Source organism: Chroicocephalus ridibundus, chromosome 2, assembly GCF_963924245.1.
Source record: "Chroicocephalus ridibundus chromosome 2, bChrRid1.1, whole genome shotgun sequence".
Taxonomy (NCBI): domain Eukaryota; kingdom Metazoa; phylum Chordata; class Aves; order Charadriiformes; family Laridae; genus Chroicocephalus; species Chroicocephalus ridibundus.
The window spans coordinates 29662785-29682601 of record NC_086285.1 but is presented as its reverse complement, the minus strand read 5'-3'; positions in this window follow the sequence as shown (position 1 = coordinate 29682601).

The following is a 19817-nucleotide window of genomic DNA, read 5'->3' as shown; positions in this document are numbered from 1 at the left end:
CCACTTTACTGTCCATTCATCTAACCCACTCTTCCTAAGCTTTCCTATGAGGATGCTGTGGGAGACCATGTCGAATGCCTTGCTTAAGTCAAGGTAGACCACATCCACTGCCCTCCCCTCCTCTATCCATCCAGTCATGCCATCATAGAAGGCTATCAGATTAGTCAGACATGATTTCCCATCGGTGAATCCATGTTGAGTACTTCTGATAGCTTTCTTTTCCTCCACATGTCTTGAGATGATGCCCAGAACGAGCTGTTCCATCATCTTTCCAGGGATGGAGGTGAGGCTGACCGGCCTGTAGTTCCCTAGCTCCTCCTTCTTGCCTTTTTTGAAGACTGGAATGACATTGGCTTTCCTCCAGTGCTCAGGCACCTTGCCTGTTCTCCAGGACCTTTCAAAGATGATGGAGAGCAGCCCAGCAATGACTTCTCCCAGCTCCCTCAGCACTCTCGGGTGCATCCCATCAGGGCCCATGGACTTGTGAATATCTAATTGTCTAATTGATCCCTCACTTGATCCTCCTCAACCCAAGGGAATTCTTCTTCTTTCCCCGTTACTTCCCCCAATGCCTGGGACTCCTGAGGGCTGGGCCAAGCAGTAAAGACCGAAGTAAAGAAGGTATTCAGTAACTCCACCTTCTCTGCATCCTCCGTCACCATGGCTCCTGTCTCATTCAACAGTGGGCCCACAACTTCTCTGGTCTTCCTTTTGCTTCCAATGTACTTGTAGAAGCCCTTCCTGTTGAGCTTGACATCCCTAGCCAGGTTTAATTCCAAGGCGGCCTTGGCTTTCATTGTTTCATCCCTGCATGCTCTGGCAGCATTCTTGTAATCCTCCCAAGGGGTCAGTCCCTTCTTCCGCGTATTGTAGACTTCCTTCTTCCACTTCAGCTTTTTCAGAAGCTCCCTGCTCAACCATGCAGGTCTCCTGCGTCCCTTGGCTGATTTCTTTCTCTTAGGGATGCACCGATCCTGAGCTTGGAGGAAGTGGTCTTTGAATATCAACCAGCTTTCTTGAGTCCCTTTGCCTTCCAGAGTCCTAGCCCACGGGATCTCTCCAAGCAGTTTCTTGAAGAGGTTGAAATTAGCCCTCCTGAAATCCAAGGCTGTAATTTTACTTCTTGATGTTTTGTGCGTAGTACCCATGATCCTGAACTCTATCGTTTCATGATCACTACAACCTAGGGTGCCCCCAACCTTAACGTCCTCCACCAGTCCCTCTGTGTTTGTCAGTTCCAGGTCCAGGAGTGCTCCTCGCTTTGTTGGCTCCTGTACCACCTGTGACAAAAAGTTATCATCAATGCACTGGAGGAGCCTCCTGGACTGTGCATGCCTGGCTGTGTGGTCTTCCCAGCAGATATATCAGGGTATTTGAAGTCCCCCATGAGAACCAAGGCCTGCGAGTGCGAGGCTACCTTCAGCTGTCTGTAGAAAGTCTCATCAGCTTCCCCATCCTGATCAGGTGGCCTGTAGTAAACACCCACAACAGTGTCCCTCATATTTGCCTGCCCCTTAATCCTTACCCATAAGCTCTCAACCCTCTCTTCATCCGCCCCTAGTGAGAGCTCTATGCATTCCAAATGCTCTCTCACATAGAGTGCAATTCCACCACCACGCCTCCCTGGTCTGTCTTTCCTGAAAAGGATGTAGCCATCCATGACAGCATTCCAGTCACGTGAGCTGTCCCACCACGTATCAGTACTTGCAATGAGATCGTGGCCCTGTAACCGCACACACATCTCCAGCTCTTCCTGCTTATTCCCCGTGCTGCGTGCATTGGCGTATAAGCATTTCAGAGAGGGAGTTGTGTGTGTAGTTTTGACCCTTGAGATGTGGTGTGCCTTCTGGCTTTCAGAAATATTGGCACGCTGGCCCACGAGCGCTGAGCAACTACGCCCTGGCACCTCACCGGCAAGCCCAGTACCGTCCCCTCACCCCTTATCACTGCTGTACAAACGATCTACATTTAAAAAGAGTAGCTGTAGGCTTTGTATTCTGTATTTCTGTGGTTTCACAAGCAAAACATTACATTCCTACACATACTTAGGGTGTGGGAATTTCCTTAACATTTTACATGCAAAACAGTAACCTTGCCCCCTCAAGAGTAACCGACAGTTAAGTACAAAAATTAATTCATTAAACTTTTGTTTTAACCTTTGATAAAAGAACTCCAGAATGAAAGTACTATCCTCTTAGCTGAACTACAAAACAAAACACCCAAGATGATTCTCTACACATATACACACTAACCAGGCTGACTTTAGAGAAGTGGTTAGGATTTAGCTTGAAATATTGACATTTTTTATTCACTTCACTATTTGTTCATTCAATGAAGTTATCCAAAGTATTCCATTCTGTGATATCAATAGCCCTGATATTAAACCTTGCCATGACATTTGTGGAATATTAACAATAAAGCAAAGGACTACATAATAAGAAAAAATAATTTAAAATAAAAATAGTTCCATTGTTGGATTGGGTTCTTTTGCTGCTCGTACTGGCAGTTGAACAGTTGGAATAGATGCATATGCTTGATTAATATATATTTTTTTTTTCCAAAATGAAAATTTGTTCCCCAAATGAGTCAATTAGATTTCTAATAAAAATTAAGTATTCTTTTGCAGGCAAAAGCAAAAATCACAATTAAAAAAATCAGAAAAATCTAATAGAAGCACTGGAGTTTTTTATGAATGTCCTCAAGTGAAAAAAGAGAAACAAAAATGCTACTAATAACAAAAAAGAGAGATGGTTAGAAATTTTTGTTTGCATTATTTCACAGGAAGAGTAAAGGTTTAAATCCATCTTGGATCACACAAAACAATGTAAACAAAAGCTGTCCAGACCATCCAAGGTTCATAAAATGGAAGGCAGGAGTCATTCTGAAGGCTGCAGAATTCATTCCTGCTGTTCCCGTGCTTACTTTGGAATGTAAAAACTAGCCATATCCATCCCCAGCTTCCTAGGCAGCACAGTGATGATCATGCGATTGAAATCTAAATAGACTTAAAACTATCCTGAAGTCCATAATTTCCTTGGAGTCAAACAGACACTAAGTAGAGTTCCCACATTTTGAAATGTATTCATTTCATAATTTATTTCTCTATAATGTGTGGTTGAATCTACATTTATTGAACTGAAAAGGACTACTGCATAGCTAGCAACAGCTGAAATATCATACCAAATTGAACAGAATAGTGGCAAAGTCTCAGACATTAAACACTGAATATAGGCAGGCACCAAAGGCAGTCGATGTTCTCAATTTCCAAATGTGTTAAGAGCAGCATGAGATAACACTTAGAGCAAAATAAGAGTGCTTCACAGCATCGGGGGTGCTGATTGGCTGGTGATTTGTAAGGTTGAATTGCATGGCAATCTAAATGCATTTTGATTGTAACACAACTTCAAAATTGCTAAGATTTTAAACACTACTGATTATTCTAAATTATTAAATGAGATGAAAGCAAATTACCTACGAAGCCAAAATAAGCCTTGATGATTTATATTAGTGGTAACAAAAACATGTTGATATTAGTAAGATTGAGAAATGAATAAGTACTTTGCTCCTGGGACTGAAATTCATGAGAATGTGCAGTAGATGTAGAAGCAGTATTCAATGTTCTTGGAATATATATATGTATATTTTATATACAGGTATGTATACATATATGTATATTATATATACATGTGTGTATATATTATTATGTGTATATTCTTTTCCTCCCACCCTGAAGTTTTCTAAACTTGAGTAGTTTCTCTGTTAGAATATAAAATTCAATGCAAAATAATGTAACATAATACAGTAAAGGTAGATGGAGACTGAAAAAAAATATGTTTCTTCTTCTGGAAAAAGACCTTTCCTCAAAAATATTTCTGGGCAGGGATAGGAGGTATTTTATAGAGTTTAAATTGCTTTGCTGCTATCTAAGTACCTGAAGTACCATTTAGAAGTTCTCATATTTTTCCAACAATGATTGCAGTAGGTCTCTACCACAGATAAATTAAAGAACAATTCAAGTTGCATTTTCTGAGATATTGGAAAAATTATAATAGCTCTATTACTGAAGTGGAAAAGTATAACAAGAACTTTCCTTAGCCATAAAGTTACTAAGAAAAAATCCTGTTTTTTTCAATACAGAACATGCCATTCAAATTTGATTTCAAGTCCTTCAAAATTTCCCAAGATATAAACTGATTAGAGAACAAGAAGTTTTGTTGATATTGTTAGTGCTTTAGCAAAGCACTCCAATTACATGTTTAAACGTCTTTGAAGTTCCTTTAACTCAAGACTAAAGTTTTAAAATTAAACACATGTTATTGTTATTTGTAGTTACATAATTCAGGGCTGAGTCACAGATTCTGGCTTCACCAAGGCCCACCAGTCTGTTCTCCGGCCTCTGAAAGTCTCTTTTTGAGAAAATGTGCTTTCAGTCTTTGTCGCATATGCAAGACGGTAGTTTGCATCTGCAAAAATAAGACAGATAGGTCTGATGTGGATCGAGCTAGTATGGATGAGTGTCGTAACAGGAATGGGATGGAACTGAGGTGCCTGTATGCAAAACAGTGATTCACAAGAAGGCCTCTGAAACAGCCTTACCCAGACAATCGCTATTTGTTTGTAAGGCTGTCTCAGTGCTTAGAGTTTTGTTTCTCTCTGTATCCATAATTGCTCTGACTGAGCGGTCCAGTGATCTTCACTGCCATCCCTTCCCCCCGGTCAGAAGTCAGAAACCAAACATTCATCTGTGCTCCCGTAAGCACTGAACCTGGTAGCTCTCTTGGAACTTGGAACCAGTACACATCCAGATAAACACCTATTATAACATGCTCCAGGAGCTATTTTAGTTTTATAAGCAGGCCTCTTTTCTGTAGTAGCCTCAGGCTTTTGTGGCATTTCAATTTTTCCTGCTTTCCTAGAGAGTGTACTAGAGTATGAGTCCTGTTGCATGTGGAAAGCTTTCTGCTGAAGATGTGAAAGGGAGAATGCAAGATTATGTCAGGAAATCAAACAGGAAATGCCATACTTGTGGACTGTTCATCTGGATCCTTACCAAGGGTGAGGGAGACCTCATCCTTTGTTTTATTCCAGGAACCTTGAGCAGACTTAGAACAAACTGCAGGTTGTTACTCAGAAGACAGCTGGTGGTGCTAGTAGAGAGACCTACTACCTCCTCTGCAAACTACTGACAAGTCTTCAGCCACTCCCTATTTGGCTCCAAGTTGCTCTGAACTGCAGCTCTAACTTGTCAGCTCTCCCCCTGCACTGAAAGGAAAAGCCCAGTCAAATTTTATTCCAAGTAGTCTAAGTACCTAAATGTAGGTAATATGGTGCTTAGTTTTAAGACTTTTATGTCATTTCTTGATTTAACACTGAAAAAATAATGTCTATCATTAGTCTTCCAGATCTTTAGAAAAACATACAGTTTTATAAACTCTGAGTAGTCACTCTAGAATCAATAGCACTTGTATATGCAAGCATATGAATTATTTAGTAAAATACAAATTCTTTTCATGCCATTTCATTGATAGTAACACAGTGGGTAACACATTATTCACTTTAATATTGTTTACCATAGCTTCTACTGAATCAACGTTAGACACCTTTATAGATGGAAATATTTTCCTTTATTTTCTTCAGTAAGAGAGGATGATAATAATTTGGACAATATCAAAGGATAAAACAGATATACGTATATATCTATGTATAAAATACTTTATCTTTCAAACTAAATGTGGCATAAATGATGCAAAACTAAAAAAATACGTGAATGTATGTATGTGTTTGGACCGTATAGCACTTCAAAATGAACTCATGCTAGGCAGAACTCTTCACATTCAGCTACTTAATGCTTGAACGACGACATTTAAATCTGGGACTCTTTCCAACTTTAGTGAACACTTCTTCAAGCAGACTGGTTTTGGTTTTGCCTTAAAATGATGGGAATCTTTCCATTCTTCACTGAGCTATGTTATCAAATATATTTTATTAAAGAGAGAATGGAACTACCTTATTTCAAAGGATCTGGAACACAATTTGCCTAATAACATGAAGTGACATACATACAGTAGCTTGCATCGTGCTTTTAACTGTACAACAAAGATGTTAAAAGTATTAGCAGTTCCTCTTATTATCACATGTGGGGACTTTGTAAATTGTCTTCTTTGTATGTTAAAAACCTACTTATTGAAGCTTCATGTTAAAATTATACAAGCTTGAATTTTTGTGTTGCAGGGTATGATTTATTGATTTTGCAACTGAATTATTCAAGTTATTCATTGGCAGTGGAATTACGCAACCTCAAAAAAGCTGAAACCAATACAAAATTCTAAAAGAAAAGTGTCAGGTATTCAAAGTGGAGTTGTTTAGTGAAATGATAATCTTGCATGCATGAGGAAAAATCAGTAGTGTCTCAAATGTGAAATAAGAAATTATTGATAAACAGAAGACCTGATTCACAGCTTCAAACAAAGCTTATATTTAATCGATAGCAGCATGTAATTGTCAAAACTTTACAAATTTGTAAATCCAAAAGACCTTCTGAAACATGGAAAATGATACCTAGAGAGAATGTAATCCATATCATCTATACTAAAAAAAAAAAAAAAAAAAAAAAAGATGGCTTATATGCTTTTTGAAATACTTAGGTTAATGCTCCTTTCAAATATTGAGGATACAGTTGTATTCTGGTGCTCAAGAATTTTCATTTATATGATAACTTTCTTGACAGTATTCAAAGCAGATAGGCACCTAAGTCCCAGTCCACTGAGATGAGAATTTAGCCTTTGGCTTGAAGCACTCTGTTTCCATCACAAATTTTCCTATCTACCCATATCAAATTGAACAGTGCCATAGTTGAAAGTCTTATGCAGTGTGAAATAGGGAATTTGCAGACACGGATGTTCTGAGTTCAAAACTACTTAAACTATTTAGTAATAAAAAAGGGTCCAGGAAATATCTTCCAGTAGCTAGACAGTTGATGAAGTTGAATTTTACATTGAAACTTCATTATTTAAACTCATTTCTCTTGTTTTGATGTGTAGTATAAGCTATCACTAAAGGAGCTTGACACTACCGCCAAAGCACACGTAAACAGAACCTCAGCTTCCCACCGCTTGAGCAGACTTTCCTTGTTTCATTCAGATCAGCTATTTGCTATAATTTCTCCTTTCTTTTTACCCAAGTACCACTTGCTTTATTTCACCCTGGATTCTGCGCCTGGGATGGAGGAACGCTGGGGGTGAGTATAAATTGGGACAGGACTGGCTGGAGAACAGGGATGTGTGGGTGCTCGTCGACAGCAGGCTCAATAGGAGTCAGCAGTGTGCCCTGGCAGCCAAGAGGGCAAACCACATCCTAGCATGCATCAAACACAATATAACCAGCAGGTCAAAAGAGGTGATTATCTTGCCACATTCGGTGTTGGTGCAGCCTCATCTTGAATATTTTGTGAAGGTTTGGGCCCTACAATTTAAGAAGGTTGTTCAGGTACTTGAATGCATCCGGAGGAGGGCATGAAAGCTGGTGAAAGGGCTGGAAGGAATGTCCTAATGAGGAGCAGCTGAGGACTTTTGGTTTGTCTAGTTTGGAGAGAAGGAGGCTGAGGGGTGACCTCATTGCTCTCTCCAGCTTCCTGAGGAGGGCAGGTGGAGAGGGAGGTGCTGAGCTCTTCTCCCTGGTACACAGTCACAGGTTGTGTGGGAATGGTTCAAAGCCGCATCGTGGCAGGTTCAGTCTGGACATTAGGAAGCATTTCTTTACAAAGAGGGTCACAAAACACTGGAACAGGCTTCCCAGAGAGGTGGTCGTTGCCCTGTCAGTGTTTAAGAGGCATGTGGACGATGTCCTTAATAACATGCTTTAGCTTTAGGGCAGTTGGACTAGATGATCACTGCAGGTCCTTTCCAACTGAAAAGACTCTATTCTATTCTGTTCTGTTCTATTCTGTTCTGTTCCAATTTCTGAATTCAGTGGATCCTGAGAGATCTCAAGAATCAGTCAGGCAAGACCTTATCTCCTAGACTTAAGTAATTTCTTGTTTATAGACTCTCAGCTGACCGGAGGCTGCAAGAGCTGCTTGGAAAGGCAAAATTCTGTAGGGATTGCTTTGATCCAGCAATAACCATTTGTCTCAGCTGCCACAGAAGAGGACTCTTAAATCTCTTGCAGGTAGAGAACTGCCATTCATGGGTCCTACCGAGTGTTGCGCCCAGAAAGAGCCATGAGATTCTGCTACTGAGAGAAAAGATCTTGACTCTGAGGACTGCAGATTTTTAAGGTTTGGAAGACCTGTAAGGGTAGCTGTATCTCTGTAGAGCAGTAGTTACTCAGCAAGGCAAGGTGCTGCTTGCCAGACAGATCAAATGCCTCCCCTCTGCTCTGCCTTCAGCAGATCCTCTGCCTCTCCCAGAGGCAGCGTTACCCACTTAGAATACTTGCTCCCTCTGCCTATGATGCCTAAAACTGGGATATTTTTGTCCCCTGAACCACCTGAAGAAACAGGATTGTTTTCTTTTTTCCACCCAAATTTTGGGTAAAATTAAAGACAAGATAATCATTCAGAGAAAGAACGGGATTTCGAAATGTTCACATATTATTTATTAGACAGAAATTTTTATGATAGAAAAAATGTTTTGTGAATGGCATTTCATTTCAAGGGCTATCTATCTGTTCAAACAGATCTGTCTGCCTGTGAGGAAAGAAAAAGAACTTACAATTTGCCATACGAGATAAGAAAGTATCTTGCCATTGGGAGTAACTAATAGTTGATGTTTAAGAGAAAAGCAACAGACCCAGTGAATGCCTCAAGCCAAGCATTAAATGCTGCAGACTGGGCTAAAAGGTGGAAGGAAATGTGTCTCCTGACCTTTGCAGAAATCAGCACACACCTCAACACATGGAAACATGAGAAATGCAACATCAGTTACAACTATTAATAATGCGAATGCTTGCATTTTCAATATGACAGTTAAAATGAAACTTAAAAAATAATTATTTTTGCCCAAATGTGTGGGGTTTTTATCCGGTATTGTTAAACTTTCTTTGAAAAACAAAAGATTTCTAAAGGAAATGTCATTAGAGCAATATTTTTATTTTTATTTTTCTAATAATAGCTGAAATGAAAAGCTTCATCTTTTATGAAAATATCCTTTCCCTTTTTCACTATTTGAAATCATAAATGTGTGTGACTTCTTGGAAGCTACAGCAATTTTGACATTTCTCCAAATTAATTTGTTCAGTGTACTTTATTAAATAGACTCATATAATACTTTGCTGTTTATTGAAAAATTAATTGAAGGTAGTGTTACATGTTCGAAAAGAGAGAACTAGATAAAATAAGAGATTTCCTAGAGTTTGACATTATTCATTGAAAGAAACTCTTCTTTTCTTCTTTTTCTTTTTCTTTTTCTTTTTTTTTATTTTTTCTTCATGTTTCTCCCATAGTCTCTCTCCAATCAGGCAAATAAATTTATTGTAAATTTCAGGAGAGAAAAGTCCATTCAATTTTGCAAAACAGCACTTTCCATTAGAATCGAATTCGAAGCGAACATAGGATGTTTCTGTTGAATTCTGCTTTTCCTTACAATTGCATCAAAGGCTTGCAAAATATCTTTAAGGAATATAAGTGTATTCCCAAAGTGAAAAGGTAATAAATGGAAAAACTAAAGGAACTGGTCAGGGAAAAAAAAAATCAAGAAAAAGATTAAAAGGCTTATCAGTTAGTAAAAACAGACTTATAAAGCTGATCTTGAAACTTAAACAGATGTGTTGTGTGTATGTGTGTCCAGATATATGCTACTATGATCTATTTTTTCCCCTTTTCGGACATTTTGATAATATGGTTTAATATTGTGCAAGTTAAAACCTGGAAGACACTTAAAATGCCTTTATTGTTGAAGTCTGAAAAAGCTTTTGTAACTTTTTTGAACACAAACCTATGATTGAAAAATCACTTTCACTCAGCACATCAAACATATATTCCTTGGGATACCTTGAAAATCAAGATGTTCACACTATGCAAATACCTATTTGCTTCACATTTCAATAACACCATTCTGAAGCTAAAGACAAGAAAACTTTTCTGCATGCATAATTGTCTGAGAGAAGACACTACTTCACTAAGTTTAAATAAGAAATAATTACATATAATAAATCTCCAGTCTTTCTTGATTGATTAATAGAAATAAATTGTGGTTTGAGTTAACCAATAGCGGTAACTTGTAGCTGATTAGTTTTATCCCCACTTCAACACTGCAAATGGAGGACCCTACAGAAGGAAGATGATCTGGGGTTTCAGGTGCTGAAGATGTTGAACATTCAGGTTTCTCTTTAAACACTACTTGACTGTTTTTCCTTTCTAAATTTGCAGGTCAGAGGAAAAAAAGACGGGGGGGAAAAAAAAAGTGTTCTTAGTGGTTTAATGAATTTAGGTATTGAGTACAAAATTCTCATCAATTGCCAATGAACTACAAGGAGTACAAGCATATCTAAAAAAATGTCTAACCTTTAACCATGATAGGATGTAATAATGCATCATCAGCAATTGTACGGAAAACAACCTCATTAGAATTTCTGTTAAGACAGAAATGTAAATAATATTCTAGGACAAATTGTGACATTTCTCACCAAAATATGAATAAATAAAAAAAAAATCCTTATACTCAAAAACATTAAAACAATATAATAAGTATAGCTGGTACTCAGAACTGTTACCTTGACACAGTCTTGATGTGAACTGCCATAATCTGCCCACACAGATTCTATCTAAAATTTATAAGCTCTTTTTCTGTAAAACTGTGGGTTTTGGAAGCAACTCTTTCTGAACTTCCATAATGCTTTTTGGTAGCTTCCCTCAACATCTCTACTAAATCTTTCTCTTTCTGTGAAATCAATGAAACACTCGACAGGAGATGATTCTTGGTACTCTACTATGTGTGCTAATTTTTCAGCCAAGATAGTGGCATTGTATACTTGCAAATTTTTGTGCACCTCCCTGTTGTCTCAATATAAACTTAGGATTTTAGTGCTTTGGATCAGCGACTTGTTTGGTGGCAGTATGACTGATAATATAATACAGTTAAGTTTCACGACTACCATTCCTATGCAGGTTATAAAATAATAATAAAGCCATTTGTTATGTGCATAGTGTATAGACGCTGTCTTTTAATTAAAGGTTTTGTCAGAAAGAAAACATTAATTCTGGAAATAAGACTCCTTCTGCACACACTCTTTGGTTTTTTTAGAACTTTTTCTTTCAAATGTTTCTCTTTGTGAATTTAATTTTTTTCACGAAAATCTGTGGTTTGCTTAGATTTAGTTAAATAATTTAAAATCAGCTTTCCACAAAGCTTTGAGACAATTCTAAAATAAACCTACTAAATTGCATTTATGAACAAAACTCTTTAAAATTTCTTCAATTAGTTTCTTTTGTCCTTGAGATAGGAACCTAAATTTGGCAGAAACATGGAAGATATGCGTGGAAAATGAAAAATAATAAATTACTTGAAAATTGTTTTCCAGATAGCATAACGAGGAAGTTATCTATCTGAGATTCAATTGGGTTGTTATACTAACAAACCCAGGAAGGTATGGACATTTTTGTTCTCTAGTATTCAGACTCTGGGACTTAGGCACATAAAAAATTCTTGTGAGAGTTTAAGTTACTACAACAGCCATCCACTAAATTTTAGCACTTCCACAGAAGAATCAGCGAAATAGAACATGTGCCCATAGTGCATGTGCTTCTATGCAGGGTCTCGCATCTTAATGCAAACTCAGTTTAATTGTATTTTTAAGCCAGGGCACCAAATTCAAGCCAAGACACCTACTGATGTGTAGGCAGGTGTTCCCTTCTGGCAGCTTTGCCTTGGAAATGGAAACCTGAAGGAGAGAAATAAGGCAAGGACTGCGGTGTACTGTTTTTACTTCAACAGGACTCACCACAGTTCATCTGTCAGTGTTGCTAGTTCCCCTAGTAGAGATCAAAAGAAGCAATTAGAATTATTTCCAGCAGATTTCTCTTTTCAGATACTATTTCTAATGGGAATTCTGAAACCACACTTTAAATACCTTTCATCTTCTTTTCACGTTTAAAAGATTAAGTGTTGTGCAACTTATCTGAAAATCAGGATCGTTTGTGTCTGCAGAGAAATTCCTGGAACCAAATTAAGACATATTTTGTAAGAAGCATGTCTGCTAAATAGGAAAAAATACAATTGTGTATGTCTCTGTATGCAACCCTGTGGGGGCATACCTAAAAGCAAATGTGTTCACAGCATATCTATTTTATGACCAATTCATTCACCAGAATAAATCCAGGCCCATATATTTATTTTTTAATCTGACCTAACTCTTAGTAAAGGGAAGAAACACTTTCTTTTTCCTGTACTTTACTGTTTGGTTTTTTTTCTTCAGTGAATCATATGCTTTTTGATAACAATATTGTCAAAGATTTCTTGGATGACATACAGTACAGTACATTTTGATGTTCCACACATCAGGTTGCTTCAGCCTACAGCATCTGATGTTACAAGAAATATGAAACATGACATGACCAATGAAACTTGATAAAATGTCAAAATCCAAAGCACCGCTCTGAAACCTGAAAACACCTTTTCTTCATTATTTTGCAATATTTCATTTGTACGTTCTCACTGTAACACTGTTTTTTTTTAATTTGAAAGGATGGCATGAAAGCAGTGTGAAAAAGTTTACATTGAGGAAAACACTGGTGCATTTTAAAGCAGAAAAGTCCCAATTACTGCTAAGAATGACACTCTCATAAACAGGACCATATATGCAAAATGTGGGAAAGAAGCAGATATGGAACAATGAAGTAATGTGTAAACAACATCCACCACAGTTTTAAAATAATTGATAGACAAAAATACTACTTGAGCAGCTGTAAATCTGACTGTAAAACCAACTCATAAAAGCTAATGGCCTCTGTGAAAACTGGACAGCACCCATATGTGTGTGTGTGCACACATATTTATATATATACACTATGAGTAAAAGTTCTAAATGCTTAGATCTATATGGTTAAATAAAAAGACTCAATCAAACCGGAAGAAAAGGAAGAAAGAAAAAGGAATCTGTAGGAAGAAGAGTAAAACAAGTGAGAGTATCAGAATTCAGTAGAGACATACATTATTGTCACCCATGAAACACAAGACTTGCTTCTGTTTGGAAATAATTAGCACGGATTGCACATGTAACAGTGGCTAACACAGTTCACTGGGGATTGTACCTCAAAATAGTTCGAAAGGAACCTAAAAATGTATATTAAAATGATTGTATCTCTATTTACTAGATAGTCTTTATATTTTGTCATAGAAAATGTCATCATGTCTAGGAACCACTCCCTAAGATTCTTGATATTTTTCTTCAAATATGTGAATATGTATACATAAATTCAATCACAATATGTATTTCTATATAGAATTGTACAATGTGTTTACATCACTACAATATTGAATTTCACAGTAACAAGCTGTTTAAAGAACTAAGCTTGCAGTGTCGAGAATGACGAGAACAGTTACATCAGTGTAGAAGCCATTCAAGCTGTTCTTCAGCCGAAGGTAAACCCTAAAATATATTTTTTTTTCAATTTAATTATATTTACTGTTACAGACTTTTGGTGGGAAATAAAATTGTATGTACTAAGAAAGAGGCCTTTCTGAACTATTGTTAGTTCAGAAGTCATGCAACCAGTATTAATCTTTAAATACTAAGATGGACGTTCCAAAACAGAAACAACGATGCCTGTTATTAGAGGTAACTATGTCATCTAGGAAAAGCAGCTAAATTTCACAGATTTCTTTCATTCTTCCTTTCATCTTTCACTCTCTGTCTCTGATATCTAAGGGAAATTTTGTGCTTAATATAATGATGATAAAGTACTTAACTCACAATGCAAACTGAGGAATTCCCAACTTCAGAAACTCAGCCAATGAGTATTTCATCTGGTTTCTGAAGCCAGTTAATTTACTGACATATCAGTGTAAAATCAATACATTCTATCAGTATTTTCAGTAGGCCTGCAAGTGCTGTGCCGTTGCTAGATAACCAGGTAAACAACTTATTTTTTCATGCATTTTTTGTCACAATATTCTTAAGAGTACATAATTCATGTATTACTTACACACATGATGGCTGAGGATGTAAACAAAAACTCATGCATAGCCACTAGAATTACTTGTCTGACAAAAATAACTTCAAAAGATCCTCCCAAATTCAGGACAGAAAAAAAGACAACAAGGATAGACAATATGAAAGAAAAGACAAAAAGCATTACACAAAGAGAGAAAACTACTTATGCTGAGAAAAGACTGGACAAGCATCAGGAAGGAGCATTGAGATGCAAGAAATTAAATTAGCTCCACTAGCTGTTGTCTGATGTTTTAACACTTTGTATATTCTTTGTAATTAAAGAATATTTCAATCTATGTTAGATTTTTTCTGCTGTGTTTGACAACTGAACATTTAGATTGTATTTTTGAGCCAAAGAGGATACAGAAATGAAATGGTGACTGAAATGACTAAGCAGATTATACTGAGGTTTCTGTATTCAAAAGATGGCTAGTGTTTATTTCCCATCAGCACAAAATGATGGGGATCAACTGAATCACAAAAAATAAAGCAGCAACGATGACAAATGAAAGATATCATTCAGAAGAGTGGTCTTTGTGGGATGAAAGTTCATACTGGCAATTCAGTGCATAATTAAAAAACAGTCTGGGATTTCTTGAACCTATGAGTTTATAAGTGATATTTCCTTTTCTCTAGTAGAATCCACCCAAATATAGCAGATGAGAACGTGGCCTAAAATATCATTATCTGCAGCAATATTACATAATCTCTCTCCTATTTACAAGACAACATTTCTTGCTTCCATTGAAACACAGCAGAAAAAAAACCCAAACCCATAAAACTCAAAAAAAATCTATTACAACAATTGCAACTGTTATAAGCTGCTGCTTCTAGAGAGACAATGAGGAAAATTGTAGATTTCAGTCATGTTCCTCAGTAAATAGTTCAAGTAGAGTCAGGTAACATATTAACAGGTGTGTCATAACATACTGAGCAGAAAAAGAAAGAACAGAATAAAATAAAAATATGCAGATGTCAGGAACACATAGCTTTCTATTCATTTGTATTTTTGTAAATACTAAATTGGCTGACAGTTACAAGCATTATTAGGTTGTGGGTGAAAAACTGAACCTAAATAAATCATTCTAAAATCAACTGTGCTTAACTTGTAATATAGTTTCTCTGTAATTTCTTACCCAGAGTTACATTAAATATCTTATGCTTCATCATCAATATACTTTTCAACATCTATCTAATGCATTTAATTATATTAATTTTATTGGAAAACCGTTGAAATGAAAGAGGCATTTTAATAATGCTTTGCATATTATTTTCAGAACTGTAATCATGAAAGTGAAAATAATTTGAAATCCAATATTACTGATTCATACTTTGTTGTTTTGCTGTTGTTTTTAAGTCATTTAAAGTATTAAAATTTTACTTAGGAATTTAATTACAATGTAATTTTATGCTCATGGTAATCGCACACTGTATGTAACCTGATTTCCTTAACACTTCAAAAATAGAATAGTTCATGTTTCTATTAGCCATAAGGTTTTTGTTACAGAATCTCTGCATATTTATTTTGTAAGTTTTTTTGATGTTGCTCAGACATCGCTTTTTAAATTACATCTGTTGACACTAGTAGGAATTATATTAAGAGAGAATTAGATCTTTATTGTATTAATGCCTGATCTTGCTACCTCTGAGTCTTGGTACTGAATTAATTGGAACTGTAATGAGACCTTTACAATAAATTCTGAAAAACACCTTTTGATCTCCAGTAGCAAAACTTTATTGTGCTTTACAAAAACAGTGAAGATCTCATGTGATACCAAACTGACATAATGTCCTTGCTGATGATAGGCACAGATTCATGTTCAGTAATCCAACTTTTTGCATTCCTATTCTAACAAGAAATAGTTATAAAGCAGAGAAGCCCTTCACAGGCAAAAAAACTTAGCTTTCAGAATGAAGTGGGAAAAGGCAGAAAGCTGTACTACTTGAGTCTTCCACCTGATATTCATACTGGGATATAGGTGAGATAATAGTATTAGCTTCAAATGGAAAGTAGTACACCCTTTACTGTAATTTTATGACTTAGTTACACTGTATAGGTGAAGGGCATCCTTGAACAGCTAAATAAAAGAGGGACAATAAACAAGCCTCAGCTGCAAGGTCAAGTGATACAGATTAATTTACTCATACTACCTAGGATGAGTTCCCTTTAAATCAGACTGGCCTTATTTGCACAACAATATTCTTGGTTCTAAGTCTCCTTTGGCCCTGGGACAGAAGGTATCACTCCTAATTTTTATCAATTTAAAAGTGCTTAAGATAACATTTTACATTACCAAAATGGTGGCTTTATTCCTGTGATGTGGAAATACATGTGTATTTCCAGGGAAACTGCATATGGTTGTATATCAGTGTCAGGTGTGAGAAGTCTGCTGGGATGGTCCTGGTAAGCATTAGGCTTGAGAGAAAGAATAAACTTTATGTAGTCCCACTCCTGTGGGCCTTTTGGTGGGAGAATCTGGAATGAACTATTCCCGTGACTCCGTCCTGGCTTTGTCTTGGAAAGAGCTAGTTGTAAGGGTCAAACCAGATTAGCGTGAGCTACTAATTGAGTTGTGTGCTAAGGGCACAGTATTCCTTCCTAACCTCTCACAGGCTGCTGGAGATCTTCCTGCTCTCAAGCTTCCTTATGTGTCTAGACTGTATAACTGTTCCAGTAGCACAGGGAAAGTCCTTGGAGTCACTGCATGCGACTGTTTTTTCCTACATTAGGACGTTTCCACAATGTGACTTACCTGATGGCCAGCTGCGTGCAGATCATTGCATATTGCAGTTTTACACTCCTCACTGGTCTGGTTCCAGTGACCAGAGCTGAAAGCTATTATTACATACCCGCACTTTCATTTTCTGTGATTTCTGAGATGTTTAATTTTATGTTTTGTTCCATTTCAGATAATGTGTTTCGCGAATCTCACTTTTTCATTTGTTGTTACTATGAATCTAATTTTAAAAAATAATAAAAAAATGTACACCCATTTGTTTCTGTGAAGAATGATCATGACACTTGCTACCTGCTATAAATAAGCTTCTGTGAGAATCCCAGAAGTACTGTCACAAGTATGCTGTCATGGTTTATTGGCTAATCAGCAAAGAATTGAAGGCTTGATTGGCTTTATTTGTTGGTTGATTGAACCAGAGAGATAGGAAGTACTGGACAGATTAATTAATTTGTGCTGGAGAATCCAAACTTAATCTAACGGATGCTGTCATTGTGATTGATGGCTGTGTAAAAGAAGAGGTGTTTTGAAAGAAACTTCAGGAATTGTCACTTTTGTAGCATATTAATACCAAGTTCTTACTGTTTAACTGCCTCCATTCTGGTTTCTAATATAAATATCATTGTCAGCGTCAAGCAACAACTACCTGACTGTTTTTAAAGCAAGGGTTAATTAGCTTAGAAAGGTATTTAGAATAAGCAAGTCAACAAGATGTATATATATATATTTAACTGCTTCAGGTGAATGACAAAAACTTTTTTACTCTTGTGATTGAGACTATCTTTTGAAATTATAACAGCACCTAAATTGTGACAATTTCCGATATACAGAAGACAAAGTAAAGAGAAGTTCCAGTCAGTCATAGCTACTATTTTTTTATAAAATGTGACATCAAGAGCAGCAGAGGAAAGAAGACTATTTTCACATTCTCATCAAGTCTGGAAAGTCAGGGTTACAGCTCAACTACGTTCAAAGTTCACTATTAATTTAATTGTTACTGCTACGCTATGATTTTATATTTTAAACTACATGTCTGTTGTTTTATATGACAAGCTCCAGCTTAGAGCCTTTCCGACAGATTGACATACTAAGCTCTTTCATTACCCCAGTATGTAAAAATTTCCTCTGTAGCTGAGAGAGGACAAAAAAGAAAACAGCAATGGTAAAAGAGATTACTTTAATTATTGTTCTATATATAACCAAACATTTTTCCTTATGTGACAAGAAATAAAATGAAGAGTTGCAAATTCATAAATTTGTGAAAGCAACTGTTATACTCTTTTCTCAGAGGCACTGATTTTTTTATTTTTTTTTTAAAGTCTATTGTAAAGCACTACAAAATAATTTCTTTATCCAAAAGCTCTGAAGCAGTTATTAAACCAGCTGTTTTCAAAAGTACACAAATCTGCTAAGTTGCAGTTGGGTAACTGTTAAATGTTAAAGCAGTGAATGATCAGCGTGTAGCAGATGGCCTGGGAATGGGTTAGAAAATGGCAATGTTAATACCACCAGACTGAGATGTTCATTTGTGCTGTGGTATGTGCAGGCTGGGTGAATAATGAAGGCTCTGTAATAATTGTGTAAATCCCAACATTATTAAATCGATTCAGCTGGGGTTTCTTAATGTATGTGAAGCACTTGATGTACTTTGAGAAACACCTCCTCTTTTTGCTAAAGCTGTTCTCATTAACTCATACTGCTTTATTTGCTGTGACCTCAGTGTTCCTGTTTAGTAATGAGTGGAATAAAAATTAGAAATCGGCTTTAACTCTGGATATGAGAGCTAGGAAAATACTCCAGAAACTGAGCACCTATCACACTGTTTTTACAAGTTGGCCATTGTTTGAATTGTACAGCTTCTACCTTAGGATTTTAAAATTAAAATTTCTCATGAGAGGAATGAGGGAAGGAAAATCACAACCTAGTCAACTGCTAAAAGTTGTTTTAAGCGGGTCAAATAAAAGAGTACACAAAATCAATAACCCCAATAGGTATCCTGCTCAAACAGCTTACCAAAGCTTGCTGCTCCCTGAGTAATGCTAAAAGGCAGAATAATTTTATATAGTTCAGGGGAACATAGATCAGGAGTAATGCACTTATACACTTCAAAGAAGTGACCAAAAAAATCCCCCGTGTGACAGCCTCCAGAGGATGATCACCTGCGATATCGAGGTAGAACACAAACCAAAACAAAGCAGAAAGTCAACACACTGTAAATGTACTTCAGGCAGATGCACAGCTTGCAGATTGTCCCTGGAGCACCATACCTGGGTATATGCAGGTGTTAGAACATTTAAAAACTGTTACCCACCTACAGGTGTTTGCGCCTGTGAAGTGGAAATTCTCTTTACCCCTCAGCTTTTACCACGGATTAGGTGGAAGCTGAAGGCTATTAATACAGTATTACTTTTCACCACCGTGGGCAATATGCTGCTTTAGCTGTGCCTGATGAGACTTACACTGACATCTGTGCCAGGACTGATAGCAGAAACATGGCCCTCTGGATCAACAGGAGGCACCATACATGATTAACAGCCAAGGCAGCTGGAAACTTCAGTTCTGCCAATTCCTGTCATTGGCTGCTACAGATACATTAGGAAAAAACAATAAAGCAAACTGCAAATTTATTATTATTGTTTCCCTTTTGTAATAGCCCATACTAAAGTTCTCAGATAAATAAAGCTTTTAAGTAACATCTATTAATATTTCTGTTTGAGAATATTAGAAAAAGGAAAACACAGATCTAGAGAAGATGCATGTTCTACTTCCCTGCTAATCAGCAATACGAACCAAAAGTATCTTGCTATACATAGAAGATGCAATATCTGAGATGTCAGTAAATTCCAATGCTATTTTACTGCTAAAATTCAAAACGTCTGCAAGAAAGAGGCAGACTAATATATCCCCTTCCTTAGGTGTGGATTTTTTTGCAGA